The sequence below is a fragment of the Triticum urartu genome, chromosome 2 (assembly GCF_003073215.2).
Source record: "Triticum urartu cultivar G1812 chromosome 2, Tu2.1, whole genome shotgun sequence".
In the NCBI taxonomy this organism is placed as follows: domain Eukaryota; kingdom Viridiplantae; phylum Streptophyta; class Magnoliopsida; order Poales; family Poaceae; genus Triticum; species Triticum urartu.
The window spans coordinates 404,589,960-404,610,079 of NC_053023.1; positions in this window are offsets into that span (position 1 = coordinate 404,589,960).

The window sequence follows — 20,120 nt, forward strand, 5'->3', positions numbered from 1 at the left end:
TGCTTCATGCTAGTATGATTTCCCCATGCAATGATTTACCCATTTATGATGAGTGTGATGATTGCCATGTGGAGTCTCTTAGTTGTGATGCCATGTTACATAGGATTTCTTGTGACAATCCTCTAGGTCACATCATGTTTGACAATCCGCTTGACTTGTCATATGCTATGCATGAGATCAATCATATGTCATATTTGCAATCTCATCATAGTGACTATGCATATGCCATTAAAATAAACCCAATTTGCACCTATGGCATAGATGACAAGCCCATGGTTATTGGCATTTGTTTTTCTTGTGATGATATTGATATGCTTCCTTTGCATCATTTATCTCATATGCCATGCCATGACCACCTAGCTTCGGATATGCATTGTTTTGGATGTCGTCCATTTTCTCCATATGATGTTTCCAATATTGCTCATGAGGAGACCCCCATAGTTTCCTCATACATTTTAGGAGATTTTGATGCATTCCATATTTTGCATGATCCTCATCATTGCTTGCACCATATGCATTCCACGCATAACAATGCTCTAGATATTTCCCATGATGCATTACACAACTTGAGTATCCATTATGCTATACATAACAACAAACCTCTCATGATGGATGACATGTTTCTATATCATGCAACTCATTTATTTGAGCATTGGATATTTTGTGTTAACCAACACAAGCACGTGCGCATCATGATGGATGATGTGTACATCTACCACGCACACACAATTTTTCCTTTGTTTTTGTTCTGTGTAGGTACTCATGTATACTCGTCAACCTCTCGATCCCAAGAGTTGACAAAACGAGCTCTTGAGAGCAACGACGATTTGGGATCCCGTGGATTGTCCTTCCCACCATTCCCTTCGCGCAATGACTACGCGCATCTTTTCTACTTGGCTCTCACAAGGCTATGGGCTATATATCACTTGTTACTTTATGCCCATTGTATCTTGTTCACTTTGCATGCTATGCCTCTTTACATGATTTTGCCATGCAATTGTGATCCTTGCTTGCATCTACCCATGATTGATCCTTGTTACTATTTCCATGTTTATCATGTGCCTCATGCTATTATTGATTCTTGTGTGGGGAGAGTCATGATGTTCCATTGCTATTTACCTAGGACTTCTTGCCAATACAATGATGATACCCTCCTCATATCTTTCTTTCATGCTTGTGATATGTCATGTGAATTATTCATGCCCACTATTTGTTCACATGACATGCTTGCCATGAATTCCTTCTAGTATGTTGCATCTTCGCACTACTAGCTTGCACTACTTGATCACTATGATTGCCTCGCACATGATGAACAATTGCTCTTTCTATTGTGTTGAGTGCCACTCTATATTCACTACACCCTGTGCACATTATGCTTGGATTGTCTTGCACTTGCCCCATGTGTTTAGACATATCATTATATTTGGTGTTGTGAATGCTTCATATGCATACCATAGACCATTTGTGGAGCGCCTTATGCATGCTTTCTATGAGTTTGAGGTAGATGCTTATTCTCTTGACACACATATTTGCATCGCTACCTCACACCTACATGCTTGTTTCCATGATGTCCTTGATTGTGCTCAACTATTATGCTTAAATGCCATGCCACACTTCTTTGTCAAACCATATGTTATGCTTGATGACAACACTTCTTTTGGTGACTCACCTCTTGAATGCTCGGTTTTGCTTTAATGCCAACCACATTTGCTTTTCCAAGTGCTTGTTATCTTTGCTCCTTTTGAAGGAATTACAAGATGGTGCGACATTGGAGAGTGCCCATTTCAAGATACAAGATGATGAATGCTTGGTGATCGTCAAATTCTATACGGCGACATCGTCTCTTTCCCATGGTGATTTGGATTTCGATCCTAGCTCGGATCTTTACCAAGGGGGAGGGGATGATGCGGAGCATCCTATGGACATCACCATGTCAAGAGTCCATTTGGCAAGTGACACGTGCCACATCAACTTCATGCATACAAAGGTGAATCATCTCCTTTACACGTGTCCACTTGTACCTTTCGAGGATGGTATACTACTTGACCCCTCTCTTGTGTGCATACATAGGTGTGAGACGAGCTACACATTCATCGAGGAGGAGTCCAAGAAGAAGAGAACATCTACACCATCCAAGAGGGAAGCCTGGAAGCGGAGAAGGAAGAGCCAAGAAGAAGACAGCAGCTCCCAGGCGACCCCGTGCGCACGGGCCCCTCCGACCCCGTGCCCAAGGGCCTCCCGGGCTGGTGATCCTGAATCCCCCGTGCGCACGGGACTGTACCGTGCGCACGGGACCCCCCATGTCCACGGGCCCCACGGACCCCGTGCGCACGGGCTCATGCGTCACGTCTCTGGATACCCCGTGCACACGGGGCCCCCCTGAGTGTTGCTTCGGGCTTTGCCCATGTAATCCCGATTTTTCCCCTGCTTACCCCTTCATCCCTTGGACCTATATATACTCCTATTCCTCCTCCATTTAGAAGGGAGCTAAGAATAGACCTAGATATTAGAGCTTAGCTCATGTACCTCCCCTTGCGGGATTCCTCTTGAGAGAGAGAAGACTCCCTTGGAGTTAAAGACCTCCATTGGAGAATATCCCTAGTGGATAAAGCCCCCATCTAGGGAAGGATCTATCTAGATCATCAAGCCCTCATCTCCTTCATAGGATTTGGGATGAACTCTACCATGTATCTTGTTTCCTTGATTGTTCATGTACCTTGTGGATCTTGTGTGTTTGTTGGTCTAGTGGATGTGTGATTGGACTTGTTCTTGAGTGTTCCTCTTGTTTTCCCTCTTGTGTTCATCTTATTCTTGGGGATCCCCCTCCAATTCGTGAAAGATCTCCACTTGGGGTTCCACCCTACAACAAGAAGACATAAAGAAGGATATAGTCTCACATCAACTAGGCATATCGATGGGCTATGGAGATGCCCATCAATAGATATCAATTTGAGTGAGTAGGGATTGCCATGCAACGGATGCACTAGAGCTATAAGTTTATGAAAGCTCAAAAAGAAAACTAAGTGGGTGTGCATCCAACTTGCTTTCTCATGAAGACCTAGGGCGTTTGAGGAAGCCCATCGTTGGAATATACAAGACAAGTTCTATAATGAAAAATTCCCACCAGTACATGAAAGTGATAACATAGGAGACTCTCTATCATGAAGATCATGGTGCTACTTTGAAGCGCAAGTGTGGCAAAAAGGATGGTAACATTGTCCCTTCTCTCTTTTTCTCTCATTTTTTTCTTTCTCTTTTTTTGGGCCTTCTCTTTTCTTTGGCATTTCCCCTTTTTATTTTTTTATTTCCTTACATGGGATAATGCTCTAATAATGAAAATCATCACACTTCTATTTACTTACAACTCAAGAATTACAACTCGACACTAGACCAAAAATATGACCATGTGAATGCCTTCGGTGGTGTACCGGGATGCGCAATGAATCAAGAGAGACATGTTTAAAAAATGATGAACGGTGGCTTTGCCACAAATACGATGTCAACTACATGATCATGCAAAGCAATATGACAATGATGATGTATGTCATAATAAATGAAACAGTGGAAAGTTGCATGGCAATATATCTCAGAATGGCTATGGAATTGCCATAATAGGTAGGTATGGTGGTTGTTTTGAGGAAGGATATGTGGTAGGTTTATGGTACTGACGAAAGTTGCGCGGTACTAGAGAGGCTAGCAATGGCGGAAAGGTGAGAGTGCGTATAATCCATGGACTCAACAATAGTCATAAAGAACTCACATACTTATTGCAAAAATCTATTAGTCATCGAAAGAAAGTACTACGCGCATGCTCCTAGGGGATAGATTGGTAGGAAAGCAAAAGAATGATCAAACGGAAGGAAAGAGAAGTTGAAAACACAAGGTGAATCCTTGTACCGATTTAGATGAATCTCCGTGGTGAAATAATTGAGAGAACTTCGAAGTCCGGGAAAAAGAGAAGATGAAACAATTGAATTCAGGAATTTGATGGACCTCTGGAATAAGGAATTAATCACTAGGAAGAAACAAGAATAAGAATTATGTCATACTTATCCTTCATCAATTTAAATTGATGACGAGCAAATGAATTTGGCATACTACTTATTCTCGTTGAAAAGGATTAAGAGAGATACCGATAACTTGATAAGCTCTTCAAGAAACACAGGTAGGATTGAAAAGAACGAAAGAATTGATATGATAACCATGGAAGAGAATCTTGAGCAAACCACCGTAAGAATTGAAAAAGAACGAACAAAAGATAAATAAACACCGGGAAGAATTAACAATTGAACGAAGATGTTTGAGAGAATTTAGATACATGTGAAACGAAGAGATCCCGAGCTGGGAAGAGAATACTTGGATGATGCACCGGTAAGATTTGGAGAAAGTGAGATGAAGGCTGAGAATGAATAAGTCTTTTGAAATGAAGGGCTCCGGAGGAAGGAAAAGAGAAAACAACTCATGAAATGCTCTGGATGGATGAAAAGAATTCCCACAATCAAAAACAATTATGAGAGGATGGCCTCAAACTAGAATCACGAATCTCTGAGAGAACGAATAAGATAAGGAGGAAAAACTCTTCTTCGGTCTTCAAAATCTGAGAATTATGACGAGAAACACCACCAAGAATTGTAGAGGCACTCCGTAATGAAGAATGGAAAGGATGAGCCAACGATGAAAAGAATTTGAAAGATCTTGGAGAAAAGGCATTTGACTGATGGTAACTCATTCTTACGTCAAACTTGGAAAAGAATTTGAGAGTTGTAAGTGCATCTAGTGCCACCCCTAGTTGGTTTTGGAGTATTGACGACAAACCTAGTTGAGGGACTAATGTGTTTGTGAGAATTGCAGGATAACACAGGTAGAAGTCCCTCATTGATTCGGTTTTACTACCAGAGATGACCCCTAAAAATGTATGAAGACATTGAAGCCAAAGGTGGTATATGAAGATATTCACATTGAAGACTATGACAAAAGAAGGCACGTTATGAAGCCTATGGAGCTCGAAGACTTAGATCTTTCGTAGTTATTTTTCTTTTGTGTTGAGTCATAGGAACCACCGTACTGTTAAGTGGGGTCCAGGAGAACCAGTCAGAAACTGAAGTGATGCCTAAACCAAAAACCTATGTCTTCGAGTGAAGACAATGAGAGAGAATCTTGTCCAGAGCCGGACAAGTCAGCTTTGCTTGTAGCCCAAGTAAAGTTGCCATGAGAGTTTGAAATCTGACCGTTGCGACACGTGTCAGTTCCTTAGTAACCCAGGGTCATTTCGGACAAATCAGGTCGGGTTGCCAAGTGGCTATAAATAGCCCACCCCCTACAACCATAAACGGTTGGCTGCTTAGATTTCGATGCACGGCTTTTGTCGTTTGAGAGCAACCCACCTCGAAGCCTTTGAGAGAAAATTTCTAGCGAGGAGAAAAGCCCTAACCACCCAGAGCCAGAGAACATTGGGCATCACTTAAGTCTTCTTGTCTGTGTGATCTGAAGACTTATTACACTTGAGGACTGTGAATCCTCCAGACGGTTAGGCGTCGCGTTCAGAGCATCCAAGAGACATTGTGGATTGCCAGTGAACGAAGTCTGTTAAGGTTTGGGAGTCTACCTTGAAGACTTACCAGAGTGATTGGGCGAGGACTATGTGACCTTATCTCAAGGAGAATACGGTGAGGACTTGGTGTCCTAAGCTGTGTGTTCAGGACTGGGTGTCCGGGACTGTGTGTCCTAAGGTTTAAATACCTAGCCGCTCCAACCAGACGTACAGTTGTCACAGCAACTGGAACTGGTCCAACACATCATTGTCTTCAACGAGTCACTGGTTTCATCTTCACTTCCTTTTTCTTACTGTTACACATTGTGAAGCCATTGCATGCTTGCTCTATCTTTTGTCTTCTCAACGTGACTGTATGATCTGTTTGGCTTCATAACTTCTTCCCACCTGATCCTTATTACACTGCAGCTGTTTGTCATTGCGCTTTCACTTTATTGAATACTTGACCATGGCTGGGCTAGTGTAATCTAACTTCCACTGCATAGTAATAGGCATAATCTTCGCTGTTTGTCTTCATAACTCCCACGTTTTGAAGACTTTCATAAAAATCGCCTATTCACCCCCCTCTAGTCGATATAACGCACTTTCAATTGGTATCAGAGCAAGGTGCTCCCTTGTTCTGTGTGATTCGGTTTAACCACCTGGAGTTTTAGCTATGTCGACTACAGGGATAATCAAAGTCTCCGCTGCATGCCCCGTCTTCGATGGAACTGAATATCCCTACTGGAAGAATAAGATGCGCATGCATCTTGAAGCCATTGACGTCGACCTATGGTATGTCGTCGAGAACGGCGTTCCCAAGGCTGGAGAAGGTGTCACTGCTGCTGATGTCAAGAAGTTCACTCAACTGGACTCTACTGCCAAAAATATCATCTGTGGTCATCTGACAAAAGGACAGTATGGCCGTGTGAGTGCCTTGAAGACATCCAAGCTGGTCTGGGACTGGCTCTCCAAGGTCAATGAAGGCATCTCAACCTAGAGAGATCAAAGAATCAGTGTTCTTCGCAACCTCTTCAACCGCTTCAAGCGAAATGACAATGAGAATGTCCAGCACACATTTGACCGGCTCACTGACATCACAAATGAGGTTCAAGCCCTCGGCGCCACTGAGATCACCAAACATGAAATCGTCAAGACGCTGCTGAGATCACTTGATAGTTCGTTTGACATCCTAGCCCTGATGATACAAGAACGTCCTGATTTCAAGACAGTCGATCCGTTTGACATACTTGAGAGGCTCAACACACATGAGTTTCAGCTTTCTGAGAAAAGAGATATCTACGGTCCAAACTATGGGCGAACTCGTGCCTTGAAGGCAAAAGCTGTTTCCTCATCTAAAGAAGAATCTGACAGCAGTTCTGATGATCCTGAAGATATTGGAAGGGAACTTGCAATGCTAGTGAAGAAGTTCCAAAAATTCACCAAGAAGGCTTCAGAAAATCTTCACGATCAAGCTCAAGGAATGATGAAGCTTCTGCTCATGACTACAAGAAGAAAACATGTAGCAAGTGCAAGAAAACTGGACACTTCATCTCTGAGTGTCCACAGTGGGACAATGAGAACAGAAGGAAGAAGAAGAGCAAGGAATATGATTCTGACGACAAGAAGAAGAAGAAATACTCAAAGTGTTCTTCCAAGTCTTCATCACACAAGAAGAGCTCATCTGGCAAGGCACGTGCGTTTGTTGGCAAGGAAATGGATTCAGAGGAGGAGTCCGCTTCTGAGGAGGCAGAGGTGGAGTCTGAGGAGGAGTCTGATTCTGGCATTGCGAGTCTGGCTACAGCATACGTCGCCAAGTCCATCTTCAACACTGGAGACAATGACTTCATCACCGACACCAATGCAAATGACAAGAACGACTCCACGCCTACCTAATGCTTCATGGCACGCGGTGCCAAGGTAAACACATGCACTACTCGCTATCAAACATCTAGTGACGATGACTCTGACTGTGATTCAAAACCCAGCTACAAAACACTTGCTAAAATTGCAACTAAACAACAGAAAGCTATGGAACATATTCAAAAACTGTTAGACAGAAGCGATGATCTGTTGGGTGCTGAAATGACTCGATCTGAATCCTTAATTGAAGACATAAAAAATCTTCACGTTAAGTATCAGGAACTTGAAGATCGTCTTGATACTCTCTCAACAACTCATGAAAAGCTTTCCTCTGATTATCTTCAAAGGAAGCAAGAACTTGAGAAGTTGAGAGCGGCTCATGAAGATCTTCAAAAGGAAAATGAGTCACTTCGCGCCGAACAGATCAGTTCCGCTCAGGAAGGATTTGAACCACCATGTCTTAAATGCATTGAGCGTGATAATGCTACTTCTGTTGCTGAATGTTCCACTGCTACTGCTGTTGCAATATCTTCAACTGTTGATGTGGTAACTAACCCCTCTGCTGAGGATACCACTGCTATTGCTGATGAGAATGCTAGGTTGAAGACATTGCTCGAAACAGGGATGTACAAAAGTCTTAAAGGACATCAGACATTATGTGATGTCCTCAAGAAGCAGATTCTGAACCGAAACCCTAGGAAAGAGGGTGTTGGGTTCGCAAGGAAAATAAATGCAGATGGCTCTTACTGGAAACCTGAGCAGTACCCCAAAACCACATGGGTTGCTGCAAAGGAATTTTCAGCAGATCCATCCAATTTATCTGGCTTCACTTGTGCTAACCCCATTATCATTGATGAATCCTTTGATGCAAACTATAAACTATTTAAGAATCAGAATGGTGAAGTGTTTGCCAGGTACATTGGTACTAACTGCAGGAATGGACCGCCTATGAAGTAGATCTGGGTTCCGAAAAAGTGTCTGGAAAATCTTCCTGTGAATGTCTTCATGACACCTCACTTGAAGAAGACAAACCTCAGACCAAAGGCTTCATACGGTCCAAAGGCTTCATACAAACAGAGGACTCACCTGAGCCACACTAACGCAAATGTTTTGCAGGGAAACCATACTCAGGTGTATGAATGTGAGAGCGGTTCATCGAACCGTCATGTTCATATGACCAAAAATTATTCTGCTTATTCCTATGAGTATTATTGTCCACCTGCAAGACTGTTTGCTAAGGCTTCAAAGCCAAAATTCTCAGATGCTGCACTTAGACTTATTGCTTCTAAGCCACCCTTGAAGATGTGGGTGGTTAAGAAAGCTTAACTCTCTTTTGCAGGGAAAGGTCTCCAGCAGAAAAACAAAATCTTCTGACGCCATTGCTGGGGACCTTAAAAATCTTGTAGGGCGCAAGATAAAATGCCCGAATGGCATCATTATGTACTTCGTTCCTGAATCGCATGCTACTCTCCCTATTAGTCCTAATCTGGATCTAAGTTTTCATAACCCACTGGTTCGTCAAATGTTTTTGCTTCACAATTCTCTTCATGAAGCCTATCCCCCTAACTGCACTGTAGGGTACGACACCAGCGTCTTCAAAGTCTTCAGAATGGATTATTGACAGTGGGTGTACAAATCACATGACTGGCAAAAGAAGCCTTCTTATGGACTCAACCTTACGTCCATCCGACAAGAGCCACATCACATTTGCTGACACTGGTAAAAGTAAGGTATTGGGTCTAGGTAGAGTTGCAATCTCAAAGGATCAACACATGGATAAAGTCATGCTTGTTGAATCCCTTGGCTTCAACTTAATGTCTGTCTCAATGCTTTGCGATTTGAACATGATCGTAATGTTTGGAAAATATCGTTGCCTAGTACTAATGGAATCTGACAAGTCTCTAGTGTTTGAAGGGTATCGAAAAGATGATCTGTACGTGGTAGATTTCTAAGCAGGGCCACAACTTGCAGTATGTCTTCTTGCAAAAGCTTCAGAATGCTGGCTTTGGCATCGGAGGCTTGGGCATGCTGGCATGAGGAACCTCCACACCCTTGCGAAGAAGAAGCATGTCATAGGCATCGAGGGCGTCAAGTTCAAGAAAGATCACTTATGTGGTGCCTGTGAAGCAGGGAAGATGACAAGGGCAAAACATCCTTCGAAGACAATCATGACTACTACTCAACCCTTCGAACTGCTCCACATGGATCTTTTCGGCCCCACTCACTACTCAACTTTTACTACTACTGCTTGCCTCTATGGCTTCATCATTGTTGATGATTACTCTAGATATACTTCGGTGCACATAATCCTTTATAAGACTGAAGTGCAGGATGTCTTTAGACGCTTCGCCAATCGTGCTATGAACAATTTTGGCGCCAAGATAAAACACATCAGAAGTGACAATGGCACTGAATTCAAGAACACCGGCCGTGATACATATCTTGATACCTTGGGCATCACACATGAATTCTCAGCTCCATACACGCCACAGCAGAATGGCGTCGTCGAACGCAAGAACAGAACACTCATTGAGATGGCCAGAACGATGCTAGATGAATACAAGACTCCAAGAAAATTCTGGACTGAAGCCATTGATACTGCATGTCATACAATCAATCGTGTTTATCTTCACAAGCTTCTGAACAAGACATCTTATGAACTCCTAACTGGCAAGAAGCCAAATGTCAGTTACTTTAGAGTATTTGGCTCAAGGTGCTGGATCAAGGACCCACACCACACCTCAAAGTTTGCACCAAAAGCACATGAGGGCTTTATGCTTGGATATGGAAAGGATTCGCACTCCTACAGAGTCTTCAACCTCTTTCATTACAAAGTTGTTGAAACAGTGGATGTGCGGTTCGATGAGACAAATGGTTCACAAAGAGAGCAACTGCCAAATGTGCTAGATGAAGTTCCAGCTAGTGAATCAATCAAGCTTATGGGAACTGGAGAGATTATACCTTCTGAAGCTCATCCTGAAGAAGAACTTATCATCCCAGCACCTGATCAACATGAAGACAATGCTCAGCCGAAGACATTCCTCCCAACAACAACACAGATCAGCAAGAGCAAAGTCTTCGCCCTGTACATCCTCGTGTTGCCAATGAAGTGCAGATTGACAGAATAATTGATAGCATCAATGCACCTGGTCCACTCACTCGTTCAAGGGAAACTCAGCTAGCAAATTTCTATGGGCACTTCGCATTCGTATCAATATCAGAACCCAAGTAAGTTGAAGAAGCCTTCATGGAACCTGAATGGATTCAAGCTATGCAAGAAGAGCTTCAACAGTTTGAGCTGAATAATGTATGGGAACTGGTTAAGCGTCCTGATCCACGGAAGCACAACATAATAGGCACCAAATGGATATACCGCAACAAGCAAGATGATCATGGTCAAGTTGTCAGAAACAAAGCTCGTCTCGTTGCTCAAGGATATACTCAAGTGGAGGGCATTGATTTCGATGAAACATTTGCTCCTGTGGCTAGGCTTGAAGCCATACGCATACTGCTGGCCTATGCAAATCATCATAACATACTTCTATATCAAATGGATGTGAAAAGTGCCTTTCTCAATGGCAAGATTGAAGAAGAAGTGTATGTTGCACAACCACCTGGCTTTGAAAATCCAAAACATCCTGACATGGTATACAAGCTCAACAAGGCACTATATGGCCTCAAACAAGCCCCTAGGGCCTGGTATGACACACTCAAATACTTCCTGAAGAGCAAAGGCTTCATACCTGGTTCCCTGGATCCCACTCTTTTCACGAAGACATATGATGGTGAACTGTTTGTATGCCAAATATATGTGGATGACATTATCTTCGGCTGCACCAATCAGAAGTACAGTGAAGAGTTTGGATATATGATGCAAGAGCAATATCAGATGTCCATGATGGGGGAGCTGAAGTTCTTCCTTGGTCTTCAAATACGACAACAACGCAATGGCATCTTCATATCTCAAGAGAAGTATCTCAAAGATTGCCTGAAGAAGTTCGGTATGCAAGACTGCAAAGGCTTCACAACACCAATGCCAGCCAACCATCATCTAGGTCCTGACGACAATGGTAAAGAGTTCGATCAAAAGGTATACCGCTCCATGATTGGTTCTTTGCTTTATTTATGTGCATCTAGGCCAGATATTATGCTTAGTGTTTGCATGTGTGCTCGATTTCAAGCGGCACCAAAGGAGTCGCATCACTTAGCTGTGAAGCGAATTCTTCGATATTTGGCTCACACCCCAACTCTAGGATTATGGTATCCAAAGGGCTCAGAGTTTGATTTGGTTGGATTTTCGGATGCTGATTATGCTGGTGACAAAGTTGATCGCAAGTCTACATCAGGCACATGTCACTTTCTAGGACGATCACTTGTATGTTGGTCTTCAAAGAAGCAGAACTGTGTATCTCTCTCCACTGCTGAATCTGAATACATTGCTGCTGGATCTTGCTGCGCTCAGCTTCTGTGGATGAAGCAAACCCTCAAAGACTATGGCATTCATCTGAAGCAAGTGCCACTCTACTGCGACAACGAAAGCGCCATCAAGATTGCCAACAACCCAGTTCAGCACTCGAAGACAAAGCATATTGAAATTCGTCATCACTTTCTCAGAGATCATGTTGTGAAGGAAGATATTGATATCATACACGTCAACACTGAAGAGCAATTGGCAGATATCTTCACCAAGCCCTTGGATGAGAAGAGGTTTTGCAAGTTACGATGTGAGCTAAATATCCTGGAATCCTCAAATGTCCTGTGATCAGGCACACATCCTAACCCTTATGCATATTGATGACTTAGATGTGCAACACACGAAGTGAAGTATATCTTCAAATCAATGAAGACATACATTCTAAGTGTGAATACATTAATGTGGAATTTGACTTCAGAGCGCCACGATAATTGTGCGCCGTGTCTGGGTCTAATACTTCCTATACGGTGGGTAACGCCACCACCAAACGTTCTATTTTGAAGTGTTTCACTCATGGCGTTACCTTGCAATATCTTCACATTTGGTTTGGCTTCAAACTTAACATGTCTTCATGATTATCTTCACTACGTTGATTATATAGATATATACATACTAGTGTTCTGTCCTCTACATCATTCACTTATAGCTATGTCTTCTTGGTTGAATCTTTTGAAATAAGTGAATGTGATCGGACCCTAATCTCTCTATGCTTTCTATCTCAAATTCTATCTCTCCAAGTAATATGCATTCTATTGAAACTGTCGAATGTCTTCACTGCGTCCTTGTCAGCAAAAGATATAGAGACAACCATAAAGTCCGTTTTCAATGCTCATTCCTCCACATAAAATCCGGAGAAGTAGGAACGACTGCCCGACAATCCAGGCATGCGTGGGATGTGGAACTGCCCCCAAAATACCGCATGATGGCCACGTACTACTCAACTGCGAATCGCCAGGGGCACCTGAGTAATAGTGCAGTGCCGCCCCTGCGCCTATAAATTCACACTTACTGCGGTCATTATCTCCTTCTTCCACCCTTGCACGAACCCTAGCGCCACCGCTAGCTCTCGACGACGCCGGCGACGAAGCGCTTCGCTGCCGCAACCTCTCCGACGCCGTCCTCACGCTGACTGCGGACATCGTTCTCTCCGCCGTCGCCGTAGGTGTCTTCCGTCGCCAAGTTAGGGCACGGAGGACTGAACTGCTCGGCATCATCTCCCACTTCCGTCTAGCAGTTCCAAGTGTGGTAAATAAAACTTCTTTTTACAGCCTCTTTTGATCTCATGGTTCTGTCACTTTCTACCATAAAAAGTTTATCTTCACACAAGTTAGATCTCTCAATCTGCATCTCATAACATGCCTAGTATATTCACTTGTGCTTCATGAAGTAGTTAGATTCCTCACTTGTACTGATCTGTGGGTTCGTACAAATCTGGAACCAACTTCTTATCTATGAGTGAATGTCTTCGCACGATGAGGTCAATGTCTTCTAAACTGATTAATCTTCAAAACCTTCTGAGAATGCATATGACCTCTTCCCCTTCCCTTGCACCTTAATGCTGCCACAGGTACATGTCCGTGGGAGAATCCTTCGGTTCTCATAGTCTGCATTCATTTGCAGAATTCCTACAGCATCACATAAACTCTCCTGAAGCCAGTTCCTATTGGTCCAGCAAAAGAAAGCCTTTGAAGCCTTTGAAAGTTTTGAAGCCTTTCAAGTTAAAGTTTATGGCTTCAGAAGCAGCAGCAAGGAAGGGGGCAGACAGAGACGTGAAGGAACTTCCAAAGATCTGCCTGAAGACCTGGCAGAAATGTATAAAACAGATCCTGAAGAGAATTATGGGCAGCGCAAGACTCGAATCCAATGGATTCGACGCTATTGGGCTGAACAATGGTTCAAATACCGCTTTGTCACCCAAGAGTATGCTGAGAAAAGTGCCATCAAGAAACCGTGGGGGGACATCATTTACAAGAATCTCATACCCAGGACCAGAGATGAAGCCATTGCTCAAGGCTTCTACCCATGCATGGTCCGAGGACCACAGCCTGATGATGCACATTCGTCGTCACTACTCTGGTGTCGTGACGACAATCTGTTCAAGCACAACTTCCAGTTTGCCCAACAATCAGCGAAGCAGAACAAGAAGAAATTTGGGTTAGACTTCAACCCTAGTCCCTCCGCACCAAGGGCAGATGGCACACGCGACGCCGAACCCAATATCATCGGTCCGTTTGCCAACCTTGAAGGCCTCATCACCCACATCCTAGTCCAAGGGACTGCCGTGAATGACCCTCCAGCTGACTCTGAGTCTGATGAAGCTCCTGCTGTACCGAAGCCAAAGCAATCAAAGAAGCCAAAAGCTTCAAAGCCGGCCCCTTCCTCAAAAATCTCAAGGGCGAAGCCATTGGCAACTGCACCTCCTAAAGACAGTGTGCAGTCTGAAGACGTATCCCGCGTCTCCAAGCCCCAGAAGGCCAAAGTGCCTCAGCCACACACCGGCAAAGAGCTCACAGCTGCTGCCATCCTGCGCAGCGAAGCCATAGATCTGTCAAGTGATGAAGATCTTGGAGATGACGCTCTAGAGCAGCTCATCAAAAGCAAAGAAGAAGCTGAAATCTTCAACAATTTGCCTCTCTTTGATGTCGCCATCATCCACAATTTCATCGACGAATGGTTTGCCTCACCAGACATCAGCTTCGAAGATCTGCAGCTGCCCGTTGGCCTCAGCGTCGCATTCCAAGGCGCTATTGCTTCAGAACTTGCTATTGCCCAGCGCATAGTTGAACTGAAGCAGAAAATTGATCATGAAAAGGCTCAGTTCAAGAAGCATATGGCCAAGCTCAGCGTGCAAGAAGTGAAGAGCTTCAAGACCATGTTGCATGAACTTAAGGAAAACTTTCTGAAGAAGCGTGCAGAAGCTCAAGGTTCACGTGAGCGGATGAAGTCTCTGGCAGAAAGATGTGTGCATGCCTACAATGAGGCCGAGAAGCGCAAGGCACTTGGGCGTCCTGGCATCGACCCCAAGATGGCCGCAAAGAAAAAGAAGAAGACTGTTCCAGCTGAACCAGAGGCACCAAGGCAAGAAGCAGTTCCAATTGTCTTCCCAACTGCAATGACTGGCTCGAAGCCAAAGAGCCGGTCAACAGCTTCAGAGCTCAAGAAGACAAGAACTGCTGAGGCTGAAGCCAGGAAGAGGAAGAGCTTTGAAGCCTCTCCTACTGCCCCCAGCAAGAAGAAGAGAAAGATCAAGAAATCTCGGGCTGCTCCCACAGAGCCCTTGATAGTTGAACCTATTTCTATGGTTCGCCCCAACGCAGAACGACAACTGACAGTTCATGAGCCTGCTTCCACAGAGGCTCCTGAAGCTGAAGACATACCAACAGCCGACCCCATTGCTGTTGAAGACATTGGTCATCAGGACAATGTACAAGATGTTGCAGCCCTTCCTCAGTATGAACAAAGCGAACTCATCAACATTGGTCGTCCTTTGATGCCAAATTGCACAAGATGCGTCATGGGCGGATCGCCCTCAAGAGGAAGAAGACAATGAGGCCCAGCCCACTCCAACACCACAGGCGTCGTCTGCATGCCGCAGGCTTCGCAAAGGTCCAAGGCCTCAAGTCTATGCTGAAGACATTCCGGCTGCATCAGCCGAAGAAGAAGCACCACAAGAGCCCACTCCAATGCTCCACCAAGAAGCAGTTCTCCAGGAGAACGTGCTTGTGACTGACCCTCCAGCTAGTCAAGCGGAGGCTGAAAATTTTGAGGCTGCCACAACCAACACTGAAGCCAATGTGGAGCCCTCCCCACCAAAAGCTTCAGCAGACAGCGAAGCTACTGATCCAGACACTTCTATTCCTGAGTCTGCTGCAGGTCCTCAATTTGATTACCATGTTGAGCACAGGCCTCATGTCCATAAGCCAGTCCCAAGGCTGCCAAGGTTCCCAGGTCCTGCATCAGCACCTGGCTCCTTTGACATCAATAGCTTCAAGGCAGACAATACGTTCTTCAACAGCTCCAAGAACCCCTATTCAAGGGAAAGGATCTCATCAGATAGGTTCTGGAGCTATCCTCAGCGCAGCTACTACTCATGCATCCTATACAACCAAGGTCGCATCTTCCCGCACAAGCGCCTTGATGTTGAAGCCATTGTTGGTCTGCCCTGCTTAGAGGAAGCGCTGTATTGCTTCAAGCAAGTGGGTCTGCTGCAGTTTGTGACTGATGAAGAGCACTGGAATGAAGAGCTTCTGCTGCAATTCTATGCCACCCTCCACATCAAAGGATACAACAGAGATCCGAAGACTTGGACCCTGGAGTGGATGACCGGCAATGTCCATCATGAAGCCAATGCATTCGATATCATTGAGCTCTCCGGCCTGCCCACTCCTGGCGAACTCTTCGAGGAAGGCTGTCCTCTACACACTGAAGCTCTTGAGAGCATATTCCAGAGACCTGAACCAAATATGAGTCAGATGCTCTCCATGATGAAGCCACTACCTCTCGATGCTCCTTATCCAACAGAGTTCTTCGTTGAAGACTTTGAGTACCTTCCCAGAACAATCTATCACATTATCCGACGGACTCTCTGGCCTATTAAAGGGCACTCTCCAAATGCCAAGATTGAGGGTGCAATGAAGACTCTGATATTCTGTATCCTTCATGGCAAATGCTTCAACGCACAGGACTTTTTCATACGCCAACTTGCTGCATCTGGCTCAGATTTACTTGGTTTGAAGTTTTATGCTCCTTGGGTAATGAGACTGATCAAGCTTCATTCTGCGATCTCATATCAGCCCTCAGCCCGCAACCACCGGATCTTCTTGCCAGATGTGGATACCTCTGCTGAAGCCATCTATGCTGAACCTGCCAAGCAACCTTTGAGTCTTCAGAATGCAGAACACCAGAGCTTCACTCAAAACGATGAAGGTGTTGAAGCCATCTCCAGGGTGTATCCTTTGGCTGGCACTACACGTGCGCCACACCCTGCTTCAACTGAAGCCACTGATAGTGCAACTGCTTCAAGACCCAAGAAGCGCGCTCGTGTTCTCAATAACCGAGAGCTTCTTGTGGCCCTTCATCAAAAACAAGATAGGCATCATGACTGGCTAAAGCGTCAAATGAAAAGCCTCTTGGTGGATGTTAATCGTCTTCGAAATCTTGCCACCAAGAATGCTTTCGTCACTCATGAAACCTGTCGTCGTACATGGAAAGGGCTCTCAATGATGTGTACTGAAGCTGAACTTGAAGAGGATGGCTTCACTGAGCGCTTCAAGTTTGACACCACACCTCCTAGAAGGGCTGTGATGCGCAACACACCATCACTTGAAGACTCTGAGTTTTCTTCATCTGCTGCCACAGTCACTGCCAGAATCATTGATGAAGAAGACGATGCTACATCACCGCCACCTGCTTCAGCACCTCCAAGCTCTTTTGCACCGCCAAACACCTCCAACGACCCTGCTGCTCCTGAGAACGAGTAGACACTCTATGTCTTCAAACCTTTTTGGTCCTTGCTGACAAAAGGGGGAGAAGCACATGGGTTGATAGTCTTCAAGCGGGTCCATATGGGCGGGTGCTTTATGTTTTGCTATATTTTGCTTCGTGCTTACAACTCTCGTTTTTGCTTCATTTGGTTCTTTGAGTTGTAACACTAAAACTCGATGGTCGTCTGCTACTTGTTTGCCACCCTGTTTTGCAAAGATAAATTCCGCATGTGCGACGATAAATTCCGCACTTATCTCATTCCGCAGACGTCCATTTTTCCATTATGCATGTCATTATCTTCATATACTTTCACATGCATAGTGGATTGTCATCATAAGCTGAAGTGGATCTCCACAAGTACAACCTGCCATGTGCATTTGCATTCCAAAAGCAAATTAACTTATATGCACATCTTCAGGGGGAGCCCTTGCAACTTATGAAGACAATTCCTTATCCTTTACAATTTCACAGACTATATTCCCCGTTGAAAACTTCAACTAGTTTGTCATCAATCACCAAAAAGGGGGAGATTGTAAGTGCATCTAGTGCCACCCCTAGTTGGTTTTGGAGTATTGACGACAAACCTAGTTGAGGGACTAATGTGTTTGTGATAATTGCAGGATAACACAGGTAGAAGTCCCTCATTGATTCGGTTTTACTACCAGAGATGACCCCTAAAAATGTATGAAGACATTGAAGCCAAAGGTGGTATATGAAGATATTCACATTGAAGACTATGACAAAAGAAGACACGTTATGAAGCCTATGGAGCTCGAAGACTTAGATCTTTCGTAGTTCTTTTTCTTTTGTGTTGAGTCATAGGAACCACCGTACTGTTAAGTGGGGTCTAGGAGAACCAGTCAGAATGACTGAAGTGATGCCTAAACCAAAAACCTATGTCTTCGAGTGAAGACAATGAGAGAGAATCTTGTCCAGAGCTGGACAAGTCAACTTTGCTTGTAGCCCAAGTAAAGTTGCCATGAGAGTTTGAAATCTGACCGTTGCGACACGTGTCAGTTCCTTAGTAACCCAGGGTCATTTCGGACAAATCAGGTCGGGTTGCCAAGTGGCTATAAATAGCCCACCCCCTACAACCATAAACGGTTGGCTGCTCAGATTTCGGTGCACGGCTTTTGTCGTTTGAGAGCAACCCACCTCGAAGCCTTTGAGAGAAAATTTCTAGCGAGGAGAAAAGCCCTAACCACCCAGAGCCAGAGAACATTGGGCATCACTTAAGTCTTCTTGTCTGTGTGACCTGAAGACTTATTACACTTGAGGACTGTGAATCCTCCAGACGGTTAGGCGTCGCGTTCAGAGCATCCAAGAGACATTGTGGATTGCCAGTGAATGAAGTCTGTGAAGGTTTGGGAGTCTACCTTGAAGACTTACCAGAGTGATTGGGCGAGGACTATGTGACCTTAGCTCAAGGAGAATACGGTGAGGACTTGGTGTCCTGAGCTGCGTGTTCAGGACTGGGTGTCCGGGACTGTGTGTCCTAAGGTTTAACTACCTAGCCGCTCCAACCAGACGTACAGTTGTCACAACAACTGGAATTGGTCCAACACATCATTGTCTTCAATGAGTCACTGGTTTCATCTTCACTTCCTTTTTCTTACTGTTACACATTGTGAAGCCATTGCATGCTTGCTCTATCTTTTGTCTTCTCAACGTGACTGTATGATCTATTTGGCTTCATAACTTCTTCCCACCTGATCCTTATTACACTGCAGCTGTTTGTCATTGCGCTTTCACTTTATTGAATACTTGACCATGGCTGGCCTAGTGTAATCTAACTTCCGCTGCATAGTAATAGGCATAATCTTCGCTGTTTGTCTTCATAACTCCCACGTTTTGAAGACTTTCATAAAAATCGCCTATTCACCCCCCCTCTAGTCGATATAACGCACTTTCAAGAGTAACTCCGGAAAGAATTAGACGAGTTAGGTAAGATCCTGGAAAAAGACCTGTGGGTTAGGGCCCACCCAAAAGATACACCATAGAACGATTTAAAAGTAAGATTGCGCCGATTGAAATAAATGGCTTGACTGAGATAACATCCTCGAAAGAGCTTGAGTGAATGCAGGGTGGAAACACGAATCTTCGAGATATCCTCAGCACTCCGGAACAATTGAATAGCAAGCGGGGAATGATTATGAGGTGCACCGGCATAAGAAAAGCATTTGAAACAAGGAAAATAGTATGTGCTCAACACATAAGGCTTGAATTGAATCCACCGGAGAAGAAAAGAGAACGAAGAATGATAAACTAGTAGCTCCGTTAAAATCTTCATGAGAATCACCGGATAAGAACATTGACGGGGAGAACGAGGAAACTTCTCATGAATAAAAGGATACTTGATTAAGAAATCTGAGTCCTTGAAGAAAAAGGGGTGGGTGGGAAAATAAAGGCAACTTGGAACGAATGAAGCAAACACCGTTGAGAAGAACTGATAATTGATCTTGCTAATGTTGAAGTGGTCGGATCCACTTGAAGAGAGACACACCGGTTGAAAAGGATTGACATGACAATCTCGATGATCAAGAAGGATTAGTATTCACATAGAAATATGAGAACACTACTTAGGAAAGGTATGAAATCAACTCTTGACTTCGAAGCAACTCGAATACCACAACTCAAAAACAAAACAAGGGTTTGGCTTGCAAAATAAGCCGGAACAAACATATGATAGAGATTTCGTCCGAACTTTTTGTGGTGGGGCCTACACGGGCTCGATCGTACAACACCATCATGTACAAGGCAGTGCACATG